This window comes from Mobula birostris, chromosome 22, assembly GCF_030028105.1.
Source record: "Mobula birostris isolate sMobBir1 chromosome 22, sMobBir1.hap1, whole genome shotgun sequence".
Lineage (NCBI taxonomy): Eukaryota > Metazoa > Chordata > Chondrichthyes > Myliobatiformes > Myliobatidae > Mobula > Mobula birostris.
In genome coordinates this window covers 39,860,093-39,877,003 of record NC_092391.1, presented here as the reverse complement: position 1 = coordinate 39,877,003, position 16,911 = coordinate 39,860,093, and positions in this window count along the sequence as shown.

Here is a 16,911-nt window from a genome sequence, read left to right as displayed (position 1 = left end):
TAAATATCTTTCCTCCTTCCCCACGCCATCTTTCTGCAGGGATTGTTCTCTCCATAACTCCCTTGTTTGTTCATCCCTCCCCACAGATCTCCCTCCTGATGCTTATCCTTGTAAGTGGAAGAAGTCCTACCCCTGCCCATTCACACTGACTGCCTCAAAATGTCAACTGTTATTCCTCTTCATAGATTCTGCCCATCCAGCTGCGTTCATCTTGCATTTTGTGTGTTGACACAGTGAAATATCCTCCAAGAGGACCACAACCCTGTCGTGGTTTGGAGGCTTGCGTGCCTCAATGACCCAGAGTGCTACGTTAGCTGGAGTCAGGGCTTTATGCTTTGTCTCTTGGTAAGGTTACCCATTCCAAACAGATCAAAGGGTAGAGGCCAAACTGAGTCGTCCACTGGTCCTCCAGGTTCAGGGATTCAGCTCGGGGCTAACAACCCCTGATTGGTGAACAAAATTGTCACAGGAACGGCAATGAAGAATCCTACATCTGAGTGCAATGGTATCCTGGAGTCTCCTCCTGGGACTTGCATGACTGACAGCAGTGAAATCTGAGAGCAAGCTACCCGAAGATCGCTAGAGATGGAGGACCTTCATTGCTGCCCTAAACGCCAGTGAATTGGTGTTTACATCAAGGACAAACACAGTCTGAAGATTGCTGGGGGCAGCCCCCAAGTATCACAATAGAATCATTATAAAATTTGACACTGAGTGCGATCTGTTGGAGTGGATGGCCAAGGAGCACCGAGGAGCAAGCGGTTTTAAAAATGGAATGCAAATCACTTCAGCCTCATTGAATGAAAATAATTCTGAAACAATAATTCAGGAACCAAAATGGAGATGTGTTTTGGTTTGGAGGAATTTAGAAGGAGGTTCAAGGTTATTGAGAAACATTACAAGGAGGAAATGGTTATGTTTGAAACTTCTCTGCCATTCAATAAGTCATGATTGATTTACTCACCTGTATCTTTCAAAGCTGTTCCTGCATCCTTTGGTTCACAGCAAGAAAACTAACTACCAGCTCAGTCAATTCTCATGTTAAATGAAAATATTTCACCTGGAGTTACGTGAGAGGGGCACTTCAACCTTATTGTGCGGTCTGCGCAATTTTTCAGATACTTCATGACATTTTATATCTGTTTGGAGACCAATGCCTGGACTGTCAATGATCACTTCTTGACCAACCCAAGACTGGACAGTTGATCGTTGTCCCTGATGTCGCCATTGTGTTATCATCTTGTGTCTAACAAACCATTGTCTCTGTCAGAGCCTAGTCCTCATATACATAAAGCATGACTTTGTTGCCATGGTGATGGTATTAGCAACAGACCCATTACCTCCTGTTTTAGTATGTCTCACATGGGTGTGGTATCTCATATCTATTGAACAAACCAGCATAGACTGGTTTGGAAGGGTAGAAATACACTTTGGTCTTGCACTATGCGTTTCTAAAATGTGTGTTGACCCTTCAGTCTAGGTCATTGTGAACATAGAACAGTACAGTGCAGGAACAGACCCTTCGATCCAATATGTTGTGCTGAACCAAATAAATTAATAGTCAATTGGCCAATTAAGTTAATCCTTTCTGCCTATACAATGTTCATATCCTTCCATTTCCCTCACATTTCACGTGCCTGTATCTGCCTCTACCAACATAATACTAACCCTCCAAAATAATACTAAGGCTGTCCACTTAACACCCAAACTATAATCATGTTTGTCATACTCTAGATGGGCTGTTCCAGCTATCACAGCAGCTCTATTGCACCTATGGAAATGTTTTAAATATACCCCTGGGCCACATGTTCCTTCCCCTCAAACTGGACACCCGCTTTTGAGAACTTTAAAAAAAAATTAAATCTATTTTTGCTTGAGGTTAAGATGTATTCAGTGTATGGTGTTACTGCATGCCTGAATCATTTGCAGGTAGACTTCAAGTCTAATTTAGCATTTCAGCTTCCCCTTCTGAATCAGAAGGTCGTTGATAATATCTGCTCTAGAAACCTGAAACACTTCTTCGGTACAACCTGATTTCTGTGTTAGGACACGGAGAAAAGTGTTATCAGCTCATTGACTACACACAGCCATCAGCTGTTTTTTTTCCAATTCTCCACATATCCCCATTAACAACCCTCAATCTACAGGGGTGAACATTTCCGAAATGTGGTAGAATACCTACACAGAGACAATACTAGAGGTTAGGATTGAGCTTGGGTCACTGGAACTGAGTCAGCTGTTTTATCAACTGCAGCACTGCTAAAATTTTATAACTTGTCACATTTGTAAGAGGAACTAAACTGTGGCACTAATTCTCTGTCAGTGCATGTGGAAGTTGTCTTAACACTATTTTGAAGGGATGTGGGGGAGAAACTATCTGCTTGGTCAATCTTCAGTCATGTATTACCTGCCAAACTGGGACATGGTATGTATGGTGAGCAGATACAATGAGAGCAGGAGGAAATGGTATCAATGGGTAAGAATGAAGGCTGTTGAAGTTGATTACTCACAGCTAGGCAAGGGTGGACTGGTGTGTTTTCACCAGGTTAGGTGCTGCAGCCACTTCAAGGAGGATGAGAATGTTCACCCTTGTGACAGATGTTGATGAGAGTCATTTCACTGTGGTAGAAGAGGCATGCTCCTGGCTGTTAGTATTTTTGATCTGGAGTTTGGGCATAAAGTTGGAAGAACATCTGGCGTGCCTGGGGTCTTCAGAAAGGAAAGGTTCTGTATTAAGGCCAGTGATGGAAGGGACAAAGAGGTGCATTGTTGGGGTTGCAGGTGATGATGGAAGATTTGAACGGGGCAATACCTGAGCGGGAAGGGGCCAATTATAATGGATTAGTTAACATGGGGGGCTGGTCATGGGGAGGAGTTGGGTAGTTAGCAGTTTTGTGTCTGAGGAGCATAGATGAACTGACTGAGGAAGAACCATGAAGGGAGATGGGAAGGAAACTTGGGATTTAGCTTTTGGAAAAGGAGGAAGCTTGGCCTGGTGGCAAGAGAAGAGTTGGAGACATTTGAAAGTGTGACAGGGTCCTGAATTACCCCTATGAGCTGTGCTTTTGAAAAGAGAGACAGAGGGGTGCCCAATTCAAACACCTTGATAAAAAGAGAGAGGTATTTAACACCGACATCTTGTTTTTAAGAGAGAGAGAGACAAAGACTGCTCACAGTTTGTTTATACTTTCCCAAGGACATCGCCTGCTTGTACGTTCTTACAGAAAGAGAAGGGAGGAGCTGTTTGAATGACAGTTGGTGCTCAGTGCTGGGAGGTCAGATAATAGACCTCAGACACATGGTTTTGGACACTGAATGAGCTTTGTTGTGCCCACAGAAAAAGTGGGTTTTGGAGGATCGATCAGTGGCTCTTGCAGTGTGAACAGGGCGTGACCGGTGGGGAGTTATTTGTGTGTCCAACGCTCACCTGGGTTGATAGCTCCACCACAGAAGAACGGTCTCCTTTTTGTTGTGGTCACAGATGGTGACTTCTAAAGGATTTCAGAGGACAACGGAAAGACTGACGGTGACAGCTCACTTGAAGACTCAAATCTCTCCCTCTCTCTCTTTCTGTCACTACTCAACTCAATACCACAAACTGAACTGAACTTTACTCATCATGGTAGGACTATCCATTTACCCCTAGACTTGAAGCTTCATTTTCATATATTTCCACACACATATATATACATAAAAAAATCATTGCTAATCTATTTGATTCATCTGCATTTATATTACTGTATTGCATAGTTACTAATAAATACCATTAGTTAATAGCAATACTGGACTCCAAAGTGTTTTCCATTTCTGCTGGTTCTTTAACTCGTCACGGTGTAAGTGACAAAAGACTTTTTAATTTTAATGTCTAAAGGTCAAACTCTGTAGCATCCTCTGTTATTGGAACTGAGAGAGGCAGAAGGGCAGACTGTTTGAGAAGTTGTTTTGCTGCTCAGAAAAGTCAGAGTTGCCTTCTCATTCAAGAACAATTCTGGGAAAAATCAGGTGTATTGGAGATGTGATCAGGCTTGCATGTGGTTTGGCTGGCTCTGGCCATGTGTGGATCAGCAGGTTGTCCAGCAGGCTGGTTTATGTCTGCAGGGCCTCAATGACAACAAAAAAGGGCCGGGTGGGCGAATAATGATAAAGAGGTGAGCAGACAGGTGGCCTTTAAAATGTCACAATGGGTGTCTGGGCACAGTCTAGATATTTTGTAAGTACAGTCCGAGGGGAATTGAGATGGGACTCGTTTACACAGGTGGGAATGGGAGGAAGGGTGGAAGGTGATGCAAGGAAGTGATGGGGTGGATGGGAATAATCCAGATGAAATGACTTTTACTTCCCCTAGCATCACACTCTCAGAGCAATGATAAAGCAGAGCTGTTAAGCCAGTACTTGTTCACCACCGTGGGCTCAGTAGCTTATTCCAGCACAATGATTCTACCTGCTGCAATAAGCAGGTGTTAACTCTCCTCTGTACGTTACTAACAGAATTTTGAGTAGACAATTGACTCTAAGAGCATACATAGAGATTATTATCTAATATCCAAAGAGACCGGTGGTTTTGCAAGAGAGATACACAGACTGTAACCCCAGTTTACCCTTCCTCATTCCCAGTACCAAGATGAGTAACCCTTGCAATTCTGGTCCACTGTACAGTTTCATCTAAACATTGGTTCTGGATTTGTAAGTGAGAGTGTAGCTAGTGGAGCTGCTGCCAAAGACCTGGGATTCAATCCAGTTTTCAGGTGCTGTTGGTGAGGACTTTACACGTTCTCCCTGTGACCACATGGATTTCCTCCACAGGTACTTTAGTCACAGCCATAGTCATAGTCATACTTTATCGATCCTGGGGGAAATTGGTTTTCGTTACAGTTGCACCATAAATAATTAAATAGTAATAAAACCATACATAGTTAAATAGTAATATGTAAATTATGCAAGGAAATAAGTCCAGGACCAGCCTATTGGCTCAGGGTTTCTGACCCTCCAAGGGAGGAGTTGTAAAGTTTGATGGCCACAGGCAGGAATGACTTCCTATGACACTCTGTTGCATCTCGGTGGAATGAGTCTCTGGCTGAATGTAGCCTATTAAGTCCTCACTGACCATCAGCTATCCATTAACACTAATCCTATTCTTTATTCTTCCCACATTTTCTTCAACTCAATTTTTAAGCCGGGGGTTCCCAACCTTTTTTTTATGCCATGGAGACTTACTGTTAACTGAAGGGTCCATGGGCCTAAGGTAGGGAACCCCTGTTTTAACCACTCCCTTACACACTAGGGGTTATTTATAGCAGCCAGTTAATTTACCAATTTGCACATCTTTGGGAAGTGGGAAGGAACAGGAATACTGGGAAGAAGGGTGCATGGTTACAGGGAGAACATGTCAACATGCAGACAGCACTCAAGGTCAGGAATGAATCCTGGTCTCTAGTGCTGAGAGGCCATGGTTTGAATCGCTGTGCTGCCTTTAAGTCAATCACCCCAATGTCCAGCAGCCTGTAGTGTTCACAGTAAATAGTTCAAGGTCAAGTACGAGTTGAGCATTGCTTCAGGAGTAGAGGGGTTTGTGCATCACTAGAACTGTGTGTAGCATCAAGTTGCTCAAGTCATGAACAAAATGACTTGCCATCAACCAAAAGGGCAAACAGTTGATATGGAAAAAGATCAGCTTGGCTTGTTGAACCTGCTGATAAGTAACAAGCTGTGTTTTGCTATTCTGGATGTGCTACACCAGCAAGAAATCACACCAGATCAAAACCACCAACAGCAGCTTAGCTTAGCTTCTGGTGAATTTGTCTGCAGTGCAGAGAAAGGTTTTGTTTGCGTATTCAATTCTCGAGCAAGTTCCTTAATAAACCAATCATTCAGATTTCTGTGAATGAACCACACAGCTATTTGTAGAAGAGATTGTTACAATTCATGAATTTACATAACCAATTTTTTAAAATGGCGGTGAAAGATTGTATGTTTCAATAAGATCACCTCTTACTCTTTTAAACTCCGGTGTAGTGACTTTGCTATCGGGTACATCAAATGTGCCATCTGGTAATCTGATGAAACTTCTGAGCCCTTCTGTTAACAGCTCATCTTTTCTATGGGTGGGGTGGTCAGACCTGTGTGCACTTTACTCATATTTCTATTTGTCTTTTGCTTTCCATTTGATTCAGGAAGTGGTCAATTTTTTAGCTGTATCCTGTTATGTTGAAAAAAGGTAATGAAAAAACTCTATAACCACAAAGTGTCAGTAACGTGGCACTGTTAGCTGGTTGCCCCGCTCCGAGTCGAACCTAAGCTTGTGTGGTTCAGAGACCGTGGATGACCATTTCTCTATAAGAATGCGGTTAATCTCCAAACCAAAGTCGCCTTTGGGACCAATCCATAAGCTGTCAGATTTCCCTGACCATGGGAACATTTCCATGCCCGTATCAGGCATTTAAAATTGGTCCTATTCTTCTGCTCTGTGCCCAAAACGTAGTTTTAATTGAACTTCCACCTTGGGGCAAATCTCTTCACTCAGAGTCATGCATGTGTAGAATGAGCTGCCAGAGGAGGTTCAATTATAACATTTGAGAAGTTTAGATGGGTACATGGTTGGGAGGTTTGTAGAGATATGGTCTAGATGAAGTAGGTAGGACTAAATAGATGATCAGAAAGCATGCACTAGATGGGCAGCAGGGTCTGTTTTGATGCTGTAGTACTCTGTGATTCTATCGTTTTCATATCTTCAAAACAGGATTTCAACGTAGTATCGTCAGGCCGCTCTATATTTGTAGTAATATGTCTGTCTTTACCTGCACAGGTATCCTTAAGTACTAGTATCACAGCAGCAGCCTCCCTCTCAACGTCAGGAAAACCGAAAGCTGATTCCTTCATTTCAGGAAGGGGTAGAAGGATGAACGTGTGACAGCCTACTTTTGGGGATCAGTAGTGGAGAGAGTCAGCAACTTTAAATTCCTGGCATTTGATATATGAATAACCTGTCCTGGTCTCAGCACATAGATGCAAACACAAGAAAACCGCACAGCGTCTTTACTCTCTTGGGCAATTAAAGAGACTCTGCTTGTCACTGAATATTCTAAAAGCTTCTCCAGATGTACTGCTGAAAGTATCCTGACTGGCTGCATCATGGTCTGGTGTGACAATCTGAAGTAAGAAACTGCAGAGTTTAGGACTCTGCCCAGTACATCACAGGCACATCCCTCCTCACCATTGGTATTATCTACATGAGTTACTGCCTCAAGAACGCAACATAGCCGCAGAATTATGCAGCATGACTCTGGACTTCAGCTAAACTTGTCCACACCAGCCAGCATGCCTTCCTGAGCTTGTCTTATTTGTCCAAGTTTGGCCAAGATTGCTTTGAATTTTTCCTAAGTGAGAACCTGCACAAATGTCTTTTAACCATTGCAGTTGTTACCGTCTCCATAACTTCATCTTGCAGATCATTCCCATTAAATTCTGAGGAAAAATTTGTCCCTCTGCTCCCCTTAAATCTTTCCCATCCCCTTAATCCCATGCCGACCCGAGGAAAATGTCTGTAACCGTCCATTTTATCTACGCTTTTCATGATTTTGTATACCTCCAAAGATGGTGACTCCTCAGCCTCCTTCACTCCAGAGAGAATTGAATCAGCCTATCCAGTTTCTCCTTAAAACTCAATCTCTCCACCCCGGCAATAGCTTTGTGAAATGTTTTTGGCTTAAGCACATTCTTAATCTTCTTTCTGCAACCATCTGGAATTCTCCACAACATAACTCTTTCATTGTGTTCTCTAATAAATGATATTTCTTCAAAGCCAAGACTAAAAGACAACAGTGAATCTGTAGTAACCCCAGTTACCAGTATTAGCAAAGTGGGCTTGGTGGTTCTACTGTGAAGATTATTTCTGAGGCTAAAGATCACAAACCTGCAGATCCTCACTCTGCAGATGCTGCCTGACCTATTCAGTATTTTCTAGTTTAATTTCAGAAACCATCAGCCATAGTGTTTTCCCTTTGAGGGCAATGTCCTTGTTTTTGACACACAGACTTGTGTTTTATGTGACCTTTGTCCGTTTTGCCTAATCTGCATTTTAATAAGAGCATGATAGAGGTAGCTGTAATCTCAGATTCCCATCTACCTATCACAGATCCTTAATGCCTTAAAACCTTCAGAGACTTTATTCTCAAAGTACAGATACATCAACCTCTGCAACACTTAGATTTGTTTTCTTGCTGGCGTACTTGTAGATCCAAGAACCATAATAAAATCAATGAAAGACTGCAGCCAACAGGCCAGACAAATGACCAATGTTTAAAAGATGAAAAACTGTGCTAAGAGAAAAGAAAAAAAAAAGCATTATAGATCGAGAATGTGAAATTTAGTCTTTGAAAGTGAGTCTATAGGTTGTAGGAACAGTTCAGTGACGGGGCAAGTGACCTTTCACTTCATGTGGGGTAAGGTGGACCTTTGAGGAAGTGAGTTCCAAGAACTCCTGCCTATTTAAAAGAAAAAGAAATAACTCCAATCCTTCAATCATATATTGAAATAGATCAAGGACAGGTACTTCCCTTCAAACATTCAGTTCTGGAACCAACCAGCAAAACCCTAATCACTGCAGAATAGCAACACTGTGGTCAGATTGCACTAAAATGGAGATTGTTTCTTGTAAAAACAGTAGCCTGTTCATTGATGTATCACCCATCCCATTTTTTTTCACTAAACCATGGTTCTAAGACAACATCTTAGTCCTGTTAAGCCTGCATGTAGAAACTACATCTAATCAGATGTTCAAGAGTGCTCTTTAATGATGAAAGTTATTAACATCATTAAATAAAAGTTGCCACATATCTTCCTTAACCCATTCCACACTGGACACAGTAGAAACTCTTGTGTTAGACATTCCCAAGAAAGCTTCCAACTCCCCAGCAAAGAAGATATTATAAGAAAAAGTGAATAAAGCAAAAGTACATCATCAAACAAACTATTTTCTCCAAACTTAATGGATGAATATTTGCTTGGCTCAGATGAAGAATCTCAATTCAGAATGTTGGTGACCACAGACCCTAGCCCATCTCATACACGGCCACACATAATCAATATTGTGAAATTCCAGCTCAGACTGTACGTAGAGGCATACAGCAATCCAACATGGAAACAGGCCCTTCAATCCAGCTCTTCCGTTCTGACCAAGATGCTCATCTGACTGCGTTTGAACATACCCCTCTGCAGGTACTGCCTGACCTGAGTTCCTCTGGCACTTTATGAGTTGCTGTAAACAGGACTTGGAATGTGTAATTGAAAAGATGTGATGTGCAAGGCTACAGATGAGAGATGGGATTAGGCTGATAGCTCTTCGCAACTGGCATAACCTTGGAGAGTTGAAAGGCCTGGCTTCACTGTCCCATACATTTGCTCTGATTCTATGTAAAGATTTTCACTACCATTTGGGTGCAGATTAATTGATCTTGCTATCACGTGGAAATATGCACACACACACACACACACACACACACACACACACACACACATACATATGCTGGTTCCTGTGTTGTGTGCCACACAAGACTACATACTTTGTTCAACGTTGCTTCAAATCACTATTTAGGAGTCCACTAAGACAATTAGGTCAGGAAAGTCAAATCTGAAGGAGCATAATGCAAACAACCATCAATGGAACCAGCAGTCTACACCAATTATTCAAGCAAGTCGCCTGACCAAAAATTTGGGGTGTAAATAAATCGTGGAAGTATCCTGATGCAGGCTGTCTCCAGATTGATACGATCATAGAGAGATATGACATGGATGCAGGCACTTAACCCATCCAAGCTAGTTGCAATTTCAGCTATTCAGCCCATTTCCCTTCAACACCTGCCCCTTCATGTATCTATCTATCCAAAAGCTTCTTAAATAATTTTATTGTACCTGCCTCTACCACTTCCTCTGGCAGCTCCTTCCATATACCCACCACACCTATGTGAAAAAGTTGCCTTTGAAATCTTACACCACTCACTCTAAACCTATCCCCACTTGCTTCGTACTCATCTATCCTGGGGAACCTTATCCATAACTCTCAAGATGCTATGACTTGGAGTAAAGGCTGACCAGGAACCACCTAAAGCAGGAAGTAGATAAATGCTCAACTCACACACTAAAATTAATCCGCATAGACCCATTGGCAGGTTCTCATCTGTCAAATAGATGATAAAGCATTAGTAGCAATATTCTTGCTTTTTCAACAAGTTTACACTTAGTTTGTTTATTAGGTACACCTGTTTTTTTAATGCAAATATCTAATTGTCCAGGCGTTTGGCAGCAACTTTGCATAAAAGTATGCAGACATGGTCAAGAGGTTTAATTGTTGATCTAAACGACCGTGGAATGATTCAAACCTGTTGTTCTGATGGAGATTTAAGTATCGGGCCAGATTGAAAAGGTCAGGGTGTCGAGGCCTGAGACAAGGTTCAGATCACTGCTCCACACTGTTTATTCGGCTCTGTGCTGAACCATGGGACTCTCTTGCAGACTTCAGTTCAGAAATGCTATTTGCTTGAGGTTACTGTTTGCATGATTCTTTCTTTTCATTGCACATTGGGTGTTGGATGGTCTTCTATCTTTATGGGTTATTTTATTCTTTTTTTATGGGCATGATGTGGTTTTTATTGTGTTGGGCACGTGGCCAAGTGGTTAAGGCGTTCGTCTAGTGATCCGAAGGTCACCAGTTCGAGCCTCAGCTGTGGCAGTGTGTTTGTGTCCTTGAGCAAGGCACTTAAACTGTGGTTCTGCCTGTCGGTGTGTTCCCATTCTTGGAGCTCGCCGATTGACTGTGTTTTGGTATGTCCAGGTTCAGCCTGGATGAGCGCGTTTAAGGCCTTTGTGGTCCCTGTGGACATGAATTCTCACCAATGCCGCAAACTGAAGCGTGGCGGGAGCTGGGACATTGAAGACAGTGTGAGTGGCTGTCAGAGGCTTTTGCGCTCGGTAGTTGATCCATCCCTCTCTTTCTTCCTCTCAGTGGTGAGGAAGAGTTTGCTGCCGATCCTCGAGTCAGTGAACTCAGAATAAAAAGCAACACTTCAGATTGACTAATGTCGAAATGGTGACTGTTGTCTCCCCTCTCGCTGTGGAAGGAGCATTATCTGTCTCCCTCTTGTTAGTGAGAGAGAGTGCCTGTGGGATGTCAAAAATGTTGGAGTGAACAGTTAGTTTTTGACGTACTGTAGACCATGGTCTCTTTCAGGGGTGGCTTTGCTGTTGCAGGTATGGTGGGAGGTGGAAATGCTGATGCTTTATGTTGGAATAAGTGGAGGAGGCGATGGTTGGTGCTGCTTGTGTGTGACAGCGTGTTCTTGTGTTTTTTTTTCTGTCATTCATTCTTTGGGGTTTTTTTTCTGTTTCTTGGATGTCTGCAGAGAGTAAGAATTTCAGGTTGTATATCGTGCACATTCTCTGATATTAACTGGAACTATTGAACTATTAATGCCAGGCAGGGTGGTTGAGCATCTTAGTAAGTTGATAAGGTTGCTAAGAAGGCATGGGGTGGTGTTGGCCTTCATTAGTCAGGAGATTACATTCAAGAGCTGCGAGGTAGTTCTGCAGCTTGATAAAACCCTGGTTAGACCAGACTTGGAATATTGTGCCCAGATCTGGTCGCCTCATAAGAGAGATGTAGAATCTTCAGAAAGGGTGCCGCGACCATTCATCAGGATGCTACCTGGATTAGAGTGAATGTCTTATGAGGAAAGGTTGAGTGAGCCAGGGCCAGTGAAGGAGGATGAGAGGTAACTTGATAGGGGTGTACAAGAAATAGAAAGAGATGTTTTCTTGGTGTGGAAATAGTTAGCACAAGAGGACGTAGCTTTTAGGTGATGTCAGAGGAGGAATGTCAGGGTTAAGTTCTCCACACTGAAAGTGGTGGGGATTGGCCAGACTGGTTCAAGCTGACAGGAAGGTGACAGTAACGAAAATAACCCCAGTGGTGTGCAGATGAGGATCTCTGAATGCATAACACTTTGAGCTGTGAAGGGAATAGGCTACAGCAGCAGAGACCACAAACATTCAGAAATACATTCTGTGGTCACCTTACCAGATACCTGCTGTACCTAATAAAGTGGCCACTGAACGTATATATTTTTTCCCCAGAGTAACCAAATAGAACACTACAGCACAGTGCAGACCTTTTAACCTACTCTGTGATCAATCTAATGCTTCCTTTCTACATATCTCTCCATTCTTCTAGATTCGAGGTGCCTACCCAGGAGACTATATGCCCCTGTCGTATCTGTCATTACCACCGTCTCTTGCGGGGCATTGCTGCTAGTTCTATTCATCACATATTTCTCTTTCCCACTTTGTTCTGAAGGCCATGGTTGAATGTGCATCTATTATGAGGGATTACATCCCAAATCTTTGTCATTCTGTTATCTGTTGTAGTTTCACCAATCACCTCAAAACTGTACATAGTGTAACAAGGCATGGAAACAGGTCCTTGGCCCCATTGAGTCTGGTTGACTGTCAAACACCCATTTACCCTAATCCTACGTGCATCCCGATAACATTCCAATCAACCCAATCCATACTCTACCACTCATCCACACATGAGGGGCAATTTACAGTGGTCAATTAGTTTACCGTCTTGCAGATCTTTAGGGTGTGGGAGGAAATCTGAGCACTGAGAGGAAACACCTATGGCCACCCAGAGAACATGCAAACATGCAAACTCCAAACGCATATGCACACACACACACACCACTGTACAACGTTGACACTTAAGGTTGTTGGAAGCATTCCTCCTTATTTATTAATCTTCAAGAATTTACACACTTACGTGATGCAGTCTTTTTTCAGGAAAAGAGAAACAAAAACCAGATGGCATAGATTTAAGTTAAGAGGAGAGAGACTTAATAGTGACCTGAAGGCAATTTCTTCATTCAGAGTGTAGTGCCTGCACTGCACTTTCTGTGTAACAGAAACACTTCATTCTGCATTCTGCTATTGCATTTCCCTTGTACTACTCCAATGTACTAATATCTTGAAATATCTGCAAAACAAAGTTTTTTATTTTTACGGTATCTTGGTATAGGTGATAATAAAAAAGCTATTCAGAGACATTTTCCTTATCGTTGATGACCTTTCATAAAAACATAAATCATGAGGGGCTTAGATTATTTGGATAGTCACAGTCTTCTTCCCAGTGTAGCGGAGCGTAAAACTGGAGAGGGGGTTTAAGATGAGAGGGGAAAGACGTAAAGATCTGAGGGGTACAGTAACTTGTTCACATTGAAGGGACCGATCGCAAGCAGGAGAAAATCTGCAGATTCTGGAAATCCAAGCAACACACGCAAAATGCTGGAGGAACTCAGCAGGCCAGGCAGCGTCCATGGAAAAGAGTACAGTTGGCATTTTGGGCCGAAACCCTTCATCAGCCCTGATGAACGGTCTCAACCCAAAACGTCGAAGGTACCCTTTTTCCATAGATGCTGCCTGCCCTGCTGAGTTCCTCCAGCATTTTGTGTGTGTCACATGGATGATGCTGGATATAAGATATGAGTTGCCAGAGGAGGAAACTGTGATACCATGTAAGGCATTTGGACAAGAATATGGATAGGAAAGGCTTGAAGGGATATGTTCAAACGCAGTCAGATGAGCATCTTGGTCAGAACGGAAGAGATGGATTGAAGGGTCTGTTTACATGTTGGATTGCTTTATACCTCTACCTACAGTCTGAGCTGGAATTTCACAATATTGATTATGTGTGGCCGTGTATGAGATGGGCTAGGGTCTGTGGTGATTCATTCAATTACTGCGTGGGCTACCTCTTTCAAATGCTGCTTCATTTTAATGTGAGAGTGTGCTCAAAGCACCCGGGTGTAAGGCAGCTACTGCTGCATCTTGGTGATTATTATGGTAGCTATTAGAATATCCAGGATCACATACTGCTCATCAAAACATGCATAGCAGGCACTGGAGTGCTTAGCCCTAGATTCTAAAAGGTTCCCAATCCTTTTTATGCCATGGACCAATACCATTAAGCAAGGGATCTGTGGACCCCAAGTTGGGAACCCCTGGTCTAGAGTGTCTGCTGGCTGTGCTGGAAGTTTAAAAGAAAACTGTAGACAGTAGAAATCCGAAATAGAAATGCCGAGAAATAAACTCGTCAGGTCAGCCTGAATCTGTGGGGAGAGACAGAGTTAATGTTTCAATTCTTGGAGCTGTTTCAACTATTGTAATGGAGGCCCCTAGAACAGAAACATTCACGGTTAACATTTCCACTGAAGCTGATGACTTTTTCCAGCATTTTCAGATATTATTCCATTATTGGGGTCTCTTTTAAGATGGAAAACCCTGGGATCAGTTAGCCCAGGATCAGTTACACAACTACGTGTCTTTCATTCATCAGTAGCAGCTCACACTCAATAACAGGGAATTTGATGCACTGCACATTGAGAAGGAAAGCAGTTGAACAATATGCACTTTTGGGATTGGGACGCACGGCACAGGTAGCACATATACTTAAATAGAAAAGGTGTAGTTTTGAAAAAGAACAAATATGAAGAAATGTTAAGTAAATTTTAATTTAGAAACACAGAACTTGTTAGTGGATGGAGAACTGAAATCTCTCAGCTACAGAATTAGTCACTGCCACTTAACAGACTGGCAGTGCACAGGATATAGTGGGCACCAGATGTTTTTCAGAGGAAGAGGAAGTGTTTAGTTTACTCTAGTTTAAACCATCTTAGCACATCCTTGCAGGTGCAATCACTGTTATTTTTACAACGTACAATGGATTTAGAAAAATGTGCAATGGTTCTTTACCTATTTTGAGGCATTTTTGGTCAGTCAGTTGCCTGATTATTTGATTTGCTTCTCGTAGTGGGAGTGACTCACAAAGTAGCTTGAAATATGTGTAGAGCACCTCCAAATACTAAAGAGGTACTTGCGAGCTTTGCTCAGTGGAGGGGTACCATCTGCCCCATTGGTACAAAATTTCCCAAACCTACCAGAAAGGTAAACAAATTAATGTCAGCATGCTCTCCCAGCCTCATTTTTGCCAGTCCTGATATCCTAATGACGCTCATTCACAGAGTCATAGAGCACTGCAGCACAGAAAAAGGCACTTTGGCCCATCTAGTCCATGCCAGACTATTACTCTGCACCCACCCCCCCATCAACCAGTACCTGAACCATACCCCTCCATTACCCTCCTGCCCACGTACTTATCTCTTAAATGTTGAAACTGAACTCGCGTTCACCACTTCCACTGACAGCTACCTCTGAGTGAAGGAGTTCCCTCTCATGTTCCCCTTGAACTTTCACCTTTCACTCCTAATCCATGACCTCTAGTTCAAGTCTCATCCAGCTTCAGTGGAGGACTCATTTGTTGGTTCTTGCTGTCAACGTACCCAACAGCAGACTGCCAGGTGCTCCACTCTGTCCAGGTGGAGGAAGTGCCAACCACTGGGAATCTCTGTCCTGTGAGCACAGAGAATGTTGAAGGAGCCTTTGGCAAGGGAGGATCGGTGTGAGGTACATAAGACCACCCCTACATTCCACCCACTCCATCAGACCCCACCTTTGGCAGAGTTTGTGCTTTCATTTGGACACATCAGTAATCTCAGCGCTCGTTAAATTCAGGGAAGGAACAAGTCATCATCGATCCTGAGTGATTGGCTAAGAATAAGAAGAGGATTTATTGAAAGGATTGTGACTGCACATCAAGGTGAAAAATCAATGGAGCAGTCATGTAGAGATTAGAGAGAAGGACTGTGTTTTAATTCCTAAGGCAAGTATATTGGGTGACAATCAACGATCCCTCTAATTTTTTTCTAAGGCTGCACAGACCAACCCCTTACTCTGAGCAGGGAGTTTTTTACATGCCCTTAAAAAATGCAAAGGTAAAATGTTCTAACTAGATGGAGTTAGCGTTCAGGGGGCCAGCGGTTTATTAACAATGAGCTGGCATTTCTCTCTCCCCTACCCCTCCACCTTTCAAATCTACTCCTTGGCTTTCCTTTTCTCCAATCCTGCCAAAGGGTTTCGGCCCAAAACGTTGACTGTACTTTTTTTTTTCCATAGATGCTGCTTGGACTGCTGAGTTCCTCCAGCATTTAGTGTGTTGCTCTCTTGTTAGCAAATTTACAGCTGCTGGAGAACAAGACTTAGTTCTTAGTTACACCTCTACTTAGAAGTTTGTGAAGATCTAGCATACCATCTAAAACTTTCACAAACTTCTATAAATGTGTGGTGGAAAGCATATTGACTAGTAGCACCATGGCCTGGTCTGGATACACCAAAGCCCTTGAATGGAAAGGCCTAAAATAAAGTAGTGGATGCGGCCTAGTCCATCACAGGTAAAGTGCTCCCCGCCAGTGAGCACATCTACAAGGAGCGTTGTCACAGGAAAGAAGCATCCATCATCAACGGACCCCCACTATGCAGCCAATGCTCCCTTCTTGTTGCTGCCATTAGGAAGGAGGTAGAGGAGCCTCAGGTCCCACACCGCCAGGTTCAGGAACAGTTATTATCCCTCAACCATTAAGCCGTCAACCATCAGAACCAGAGTGAATAACACACATTTGAACACTGAACTGATTTCACAACCTATGGACTCACTTTCAAGGTCTCTACTAATGTTCACAATATATATTAACTTGTTCAATCTATCTATTGATCTATTTATTTATTATTTTACCATTTTATATTTGTATAATGTGTTGCATTTTGCACATTGGTTGCTTGTCCACTTTTGTTTGGTGCAGTTCTTTAATTCTATAGTTTTTTTTTGTACTTACTGTGAATGCCTGCAAGACAATAAATCTCAGGATAGTACATGGTGACATACATGTACTTTGATAATAGATTTACTTTGAACTTTGATTGTAAGTCTGTGGGTGATGTGAAAATTGGTGGTGCTTTGGATATTGATGAAGG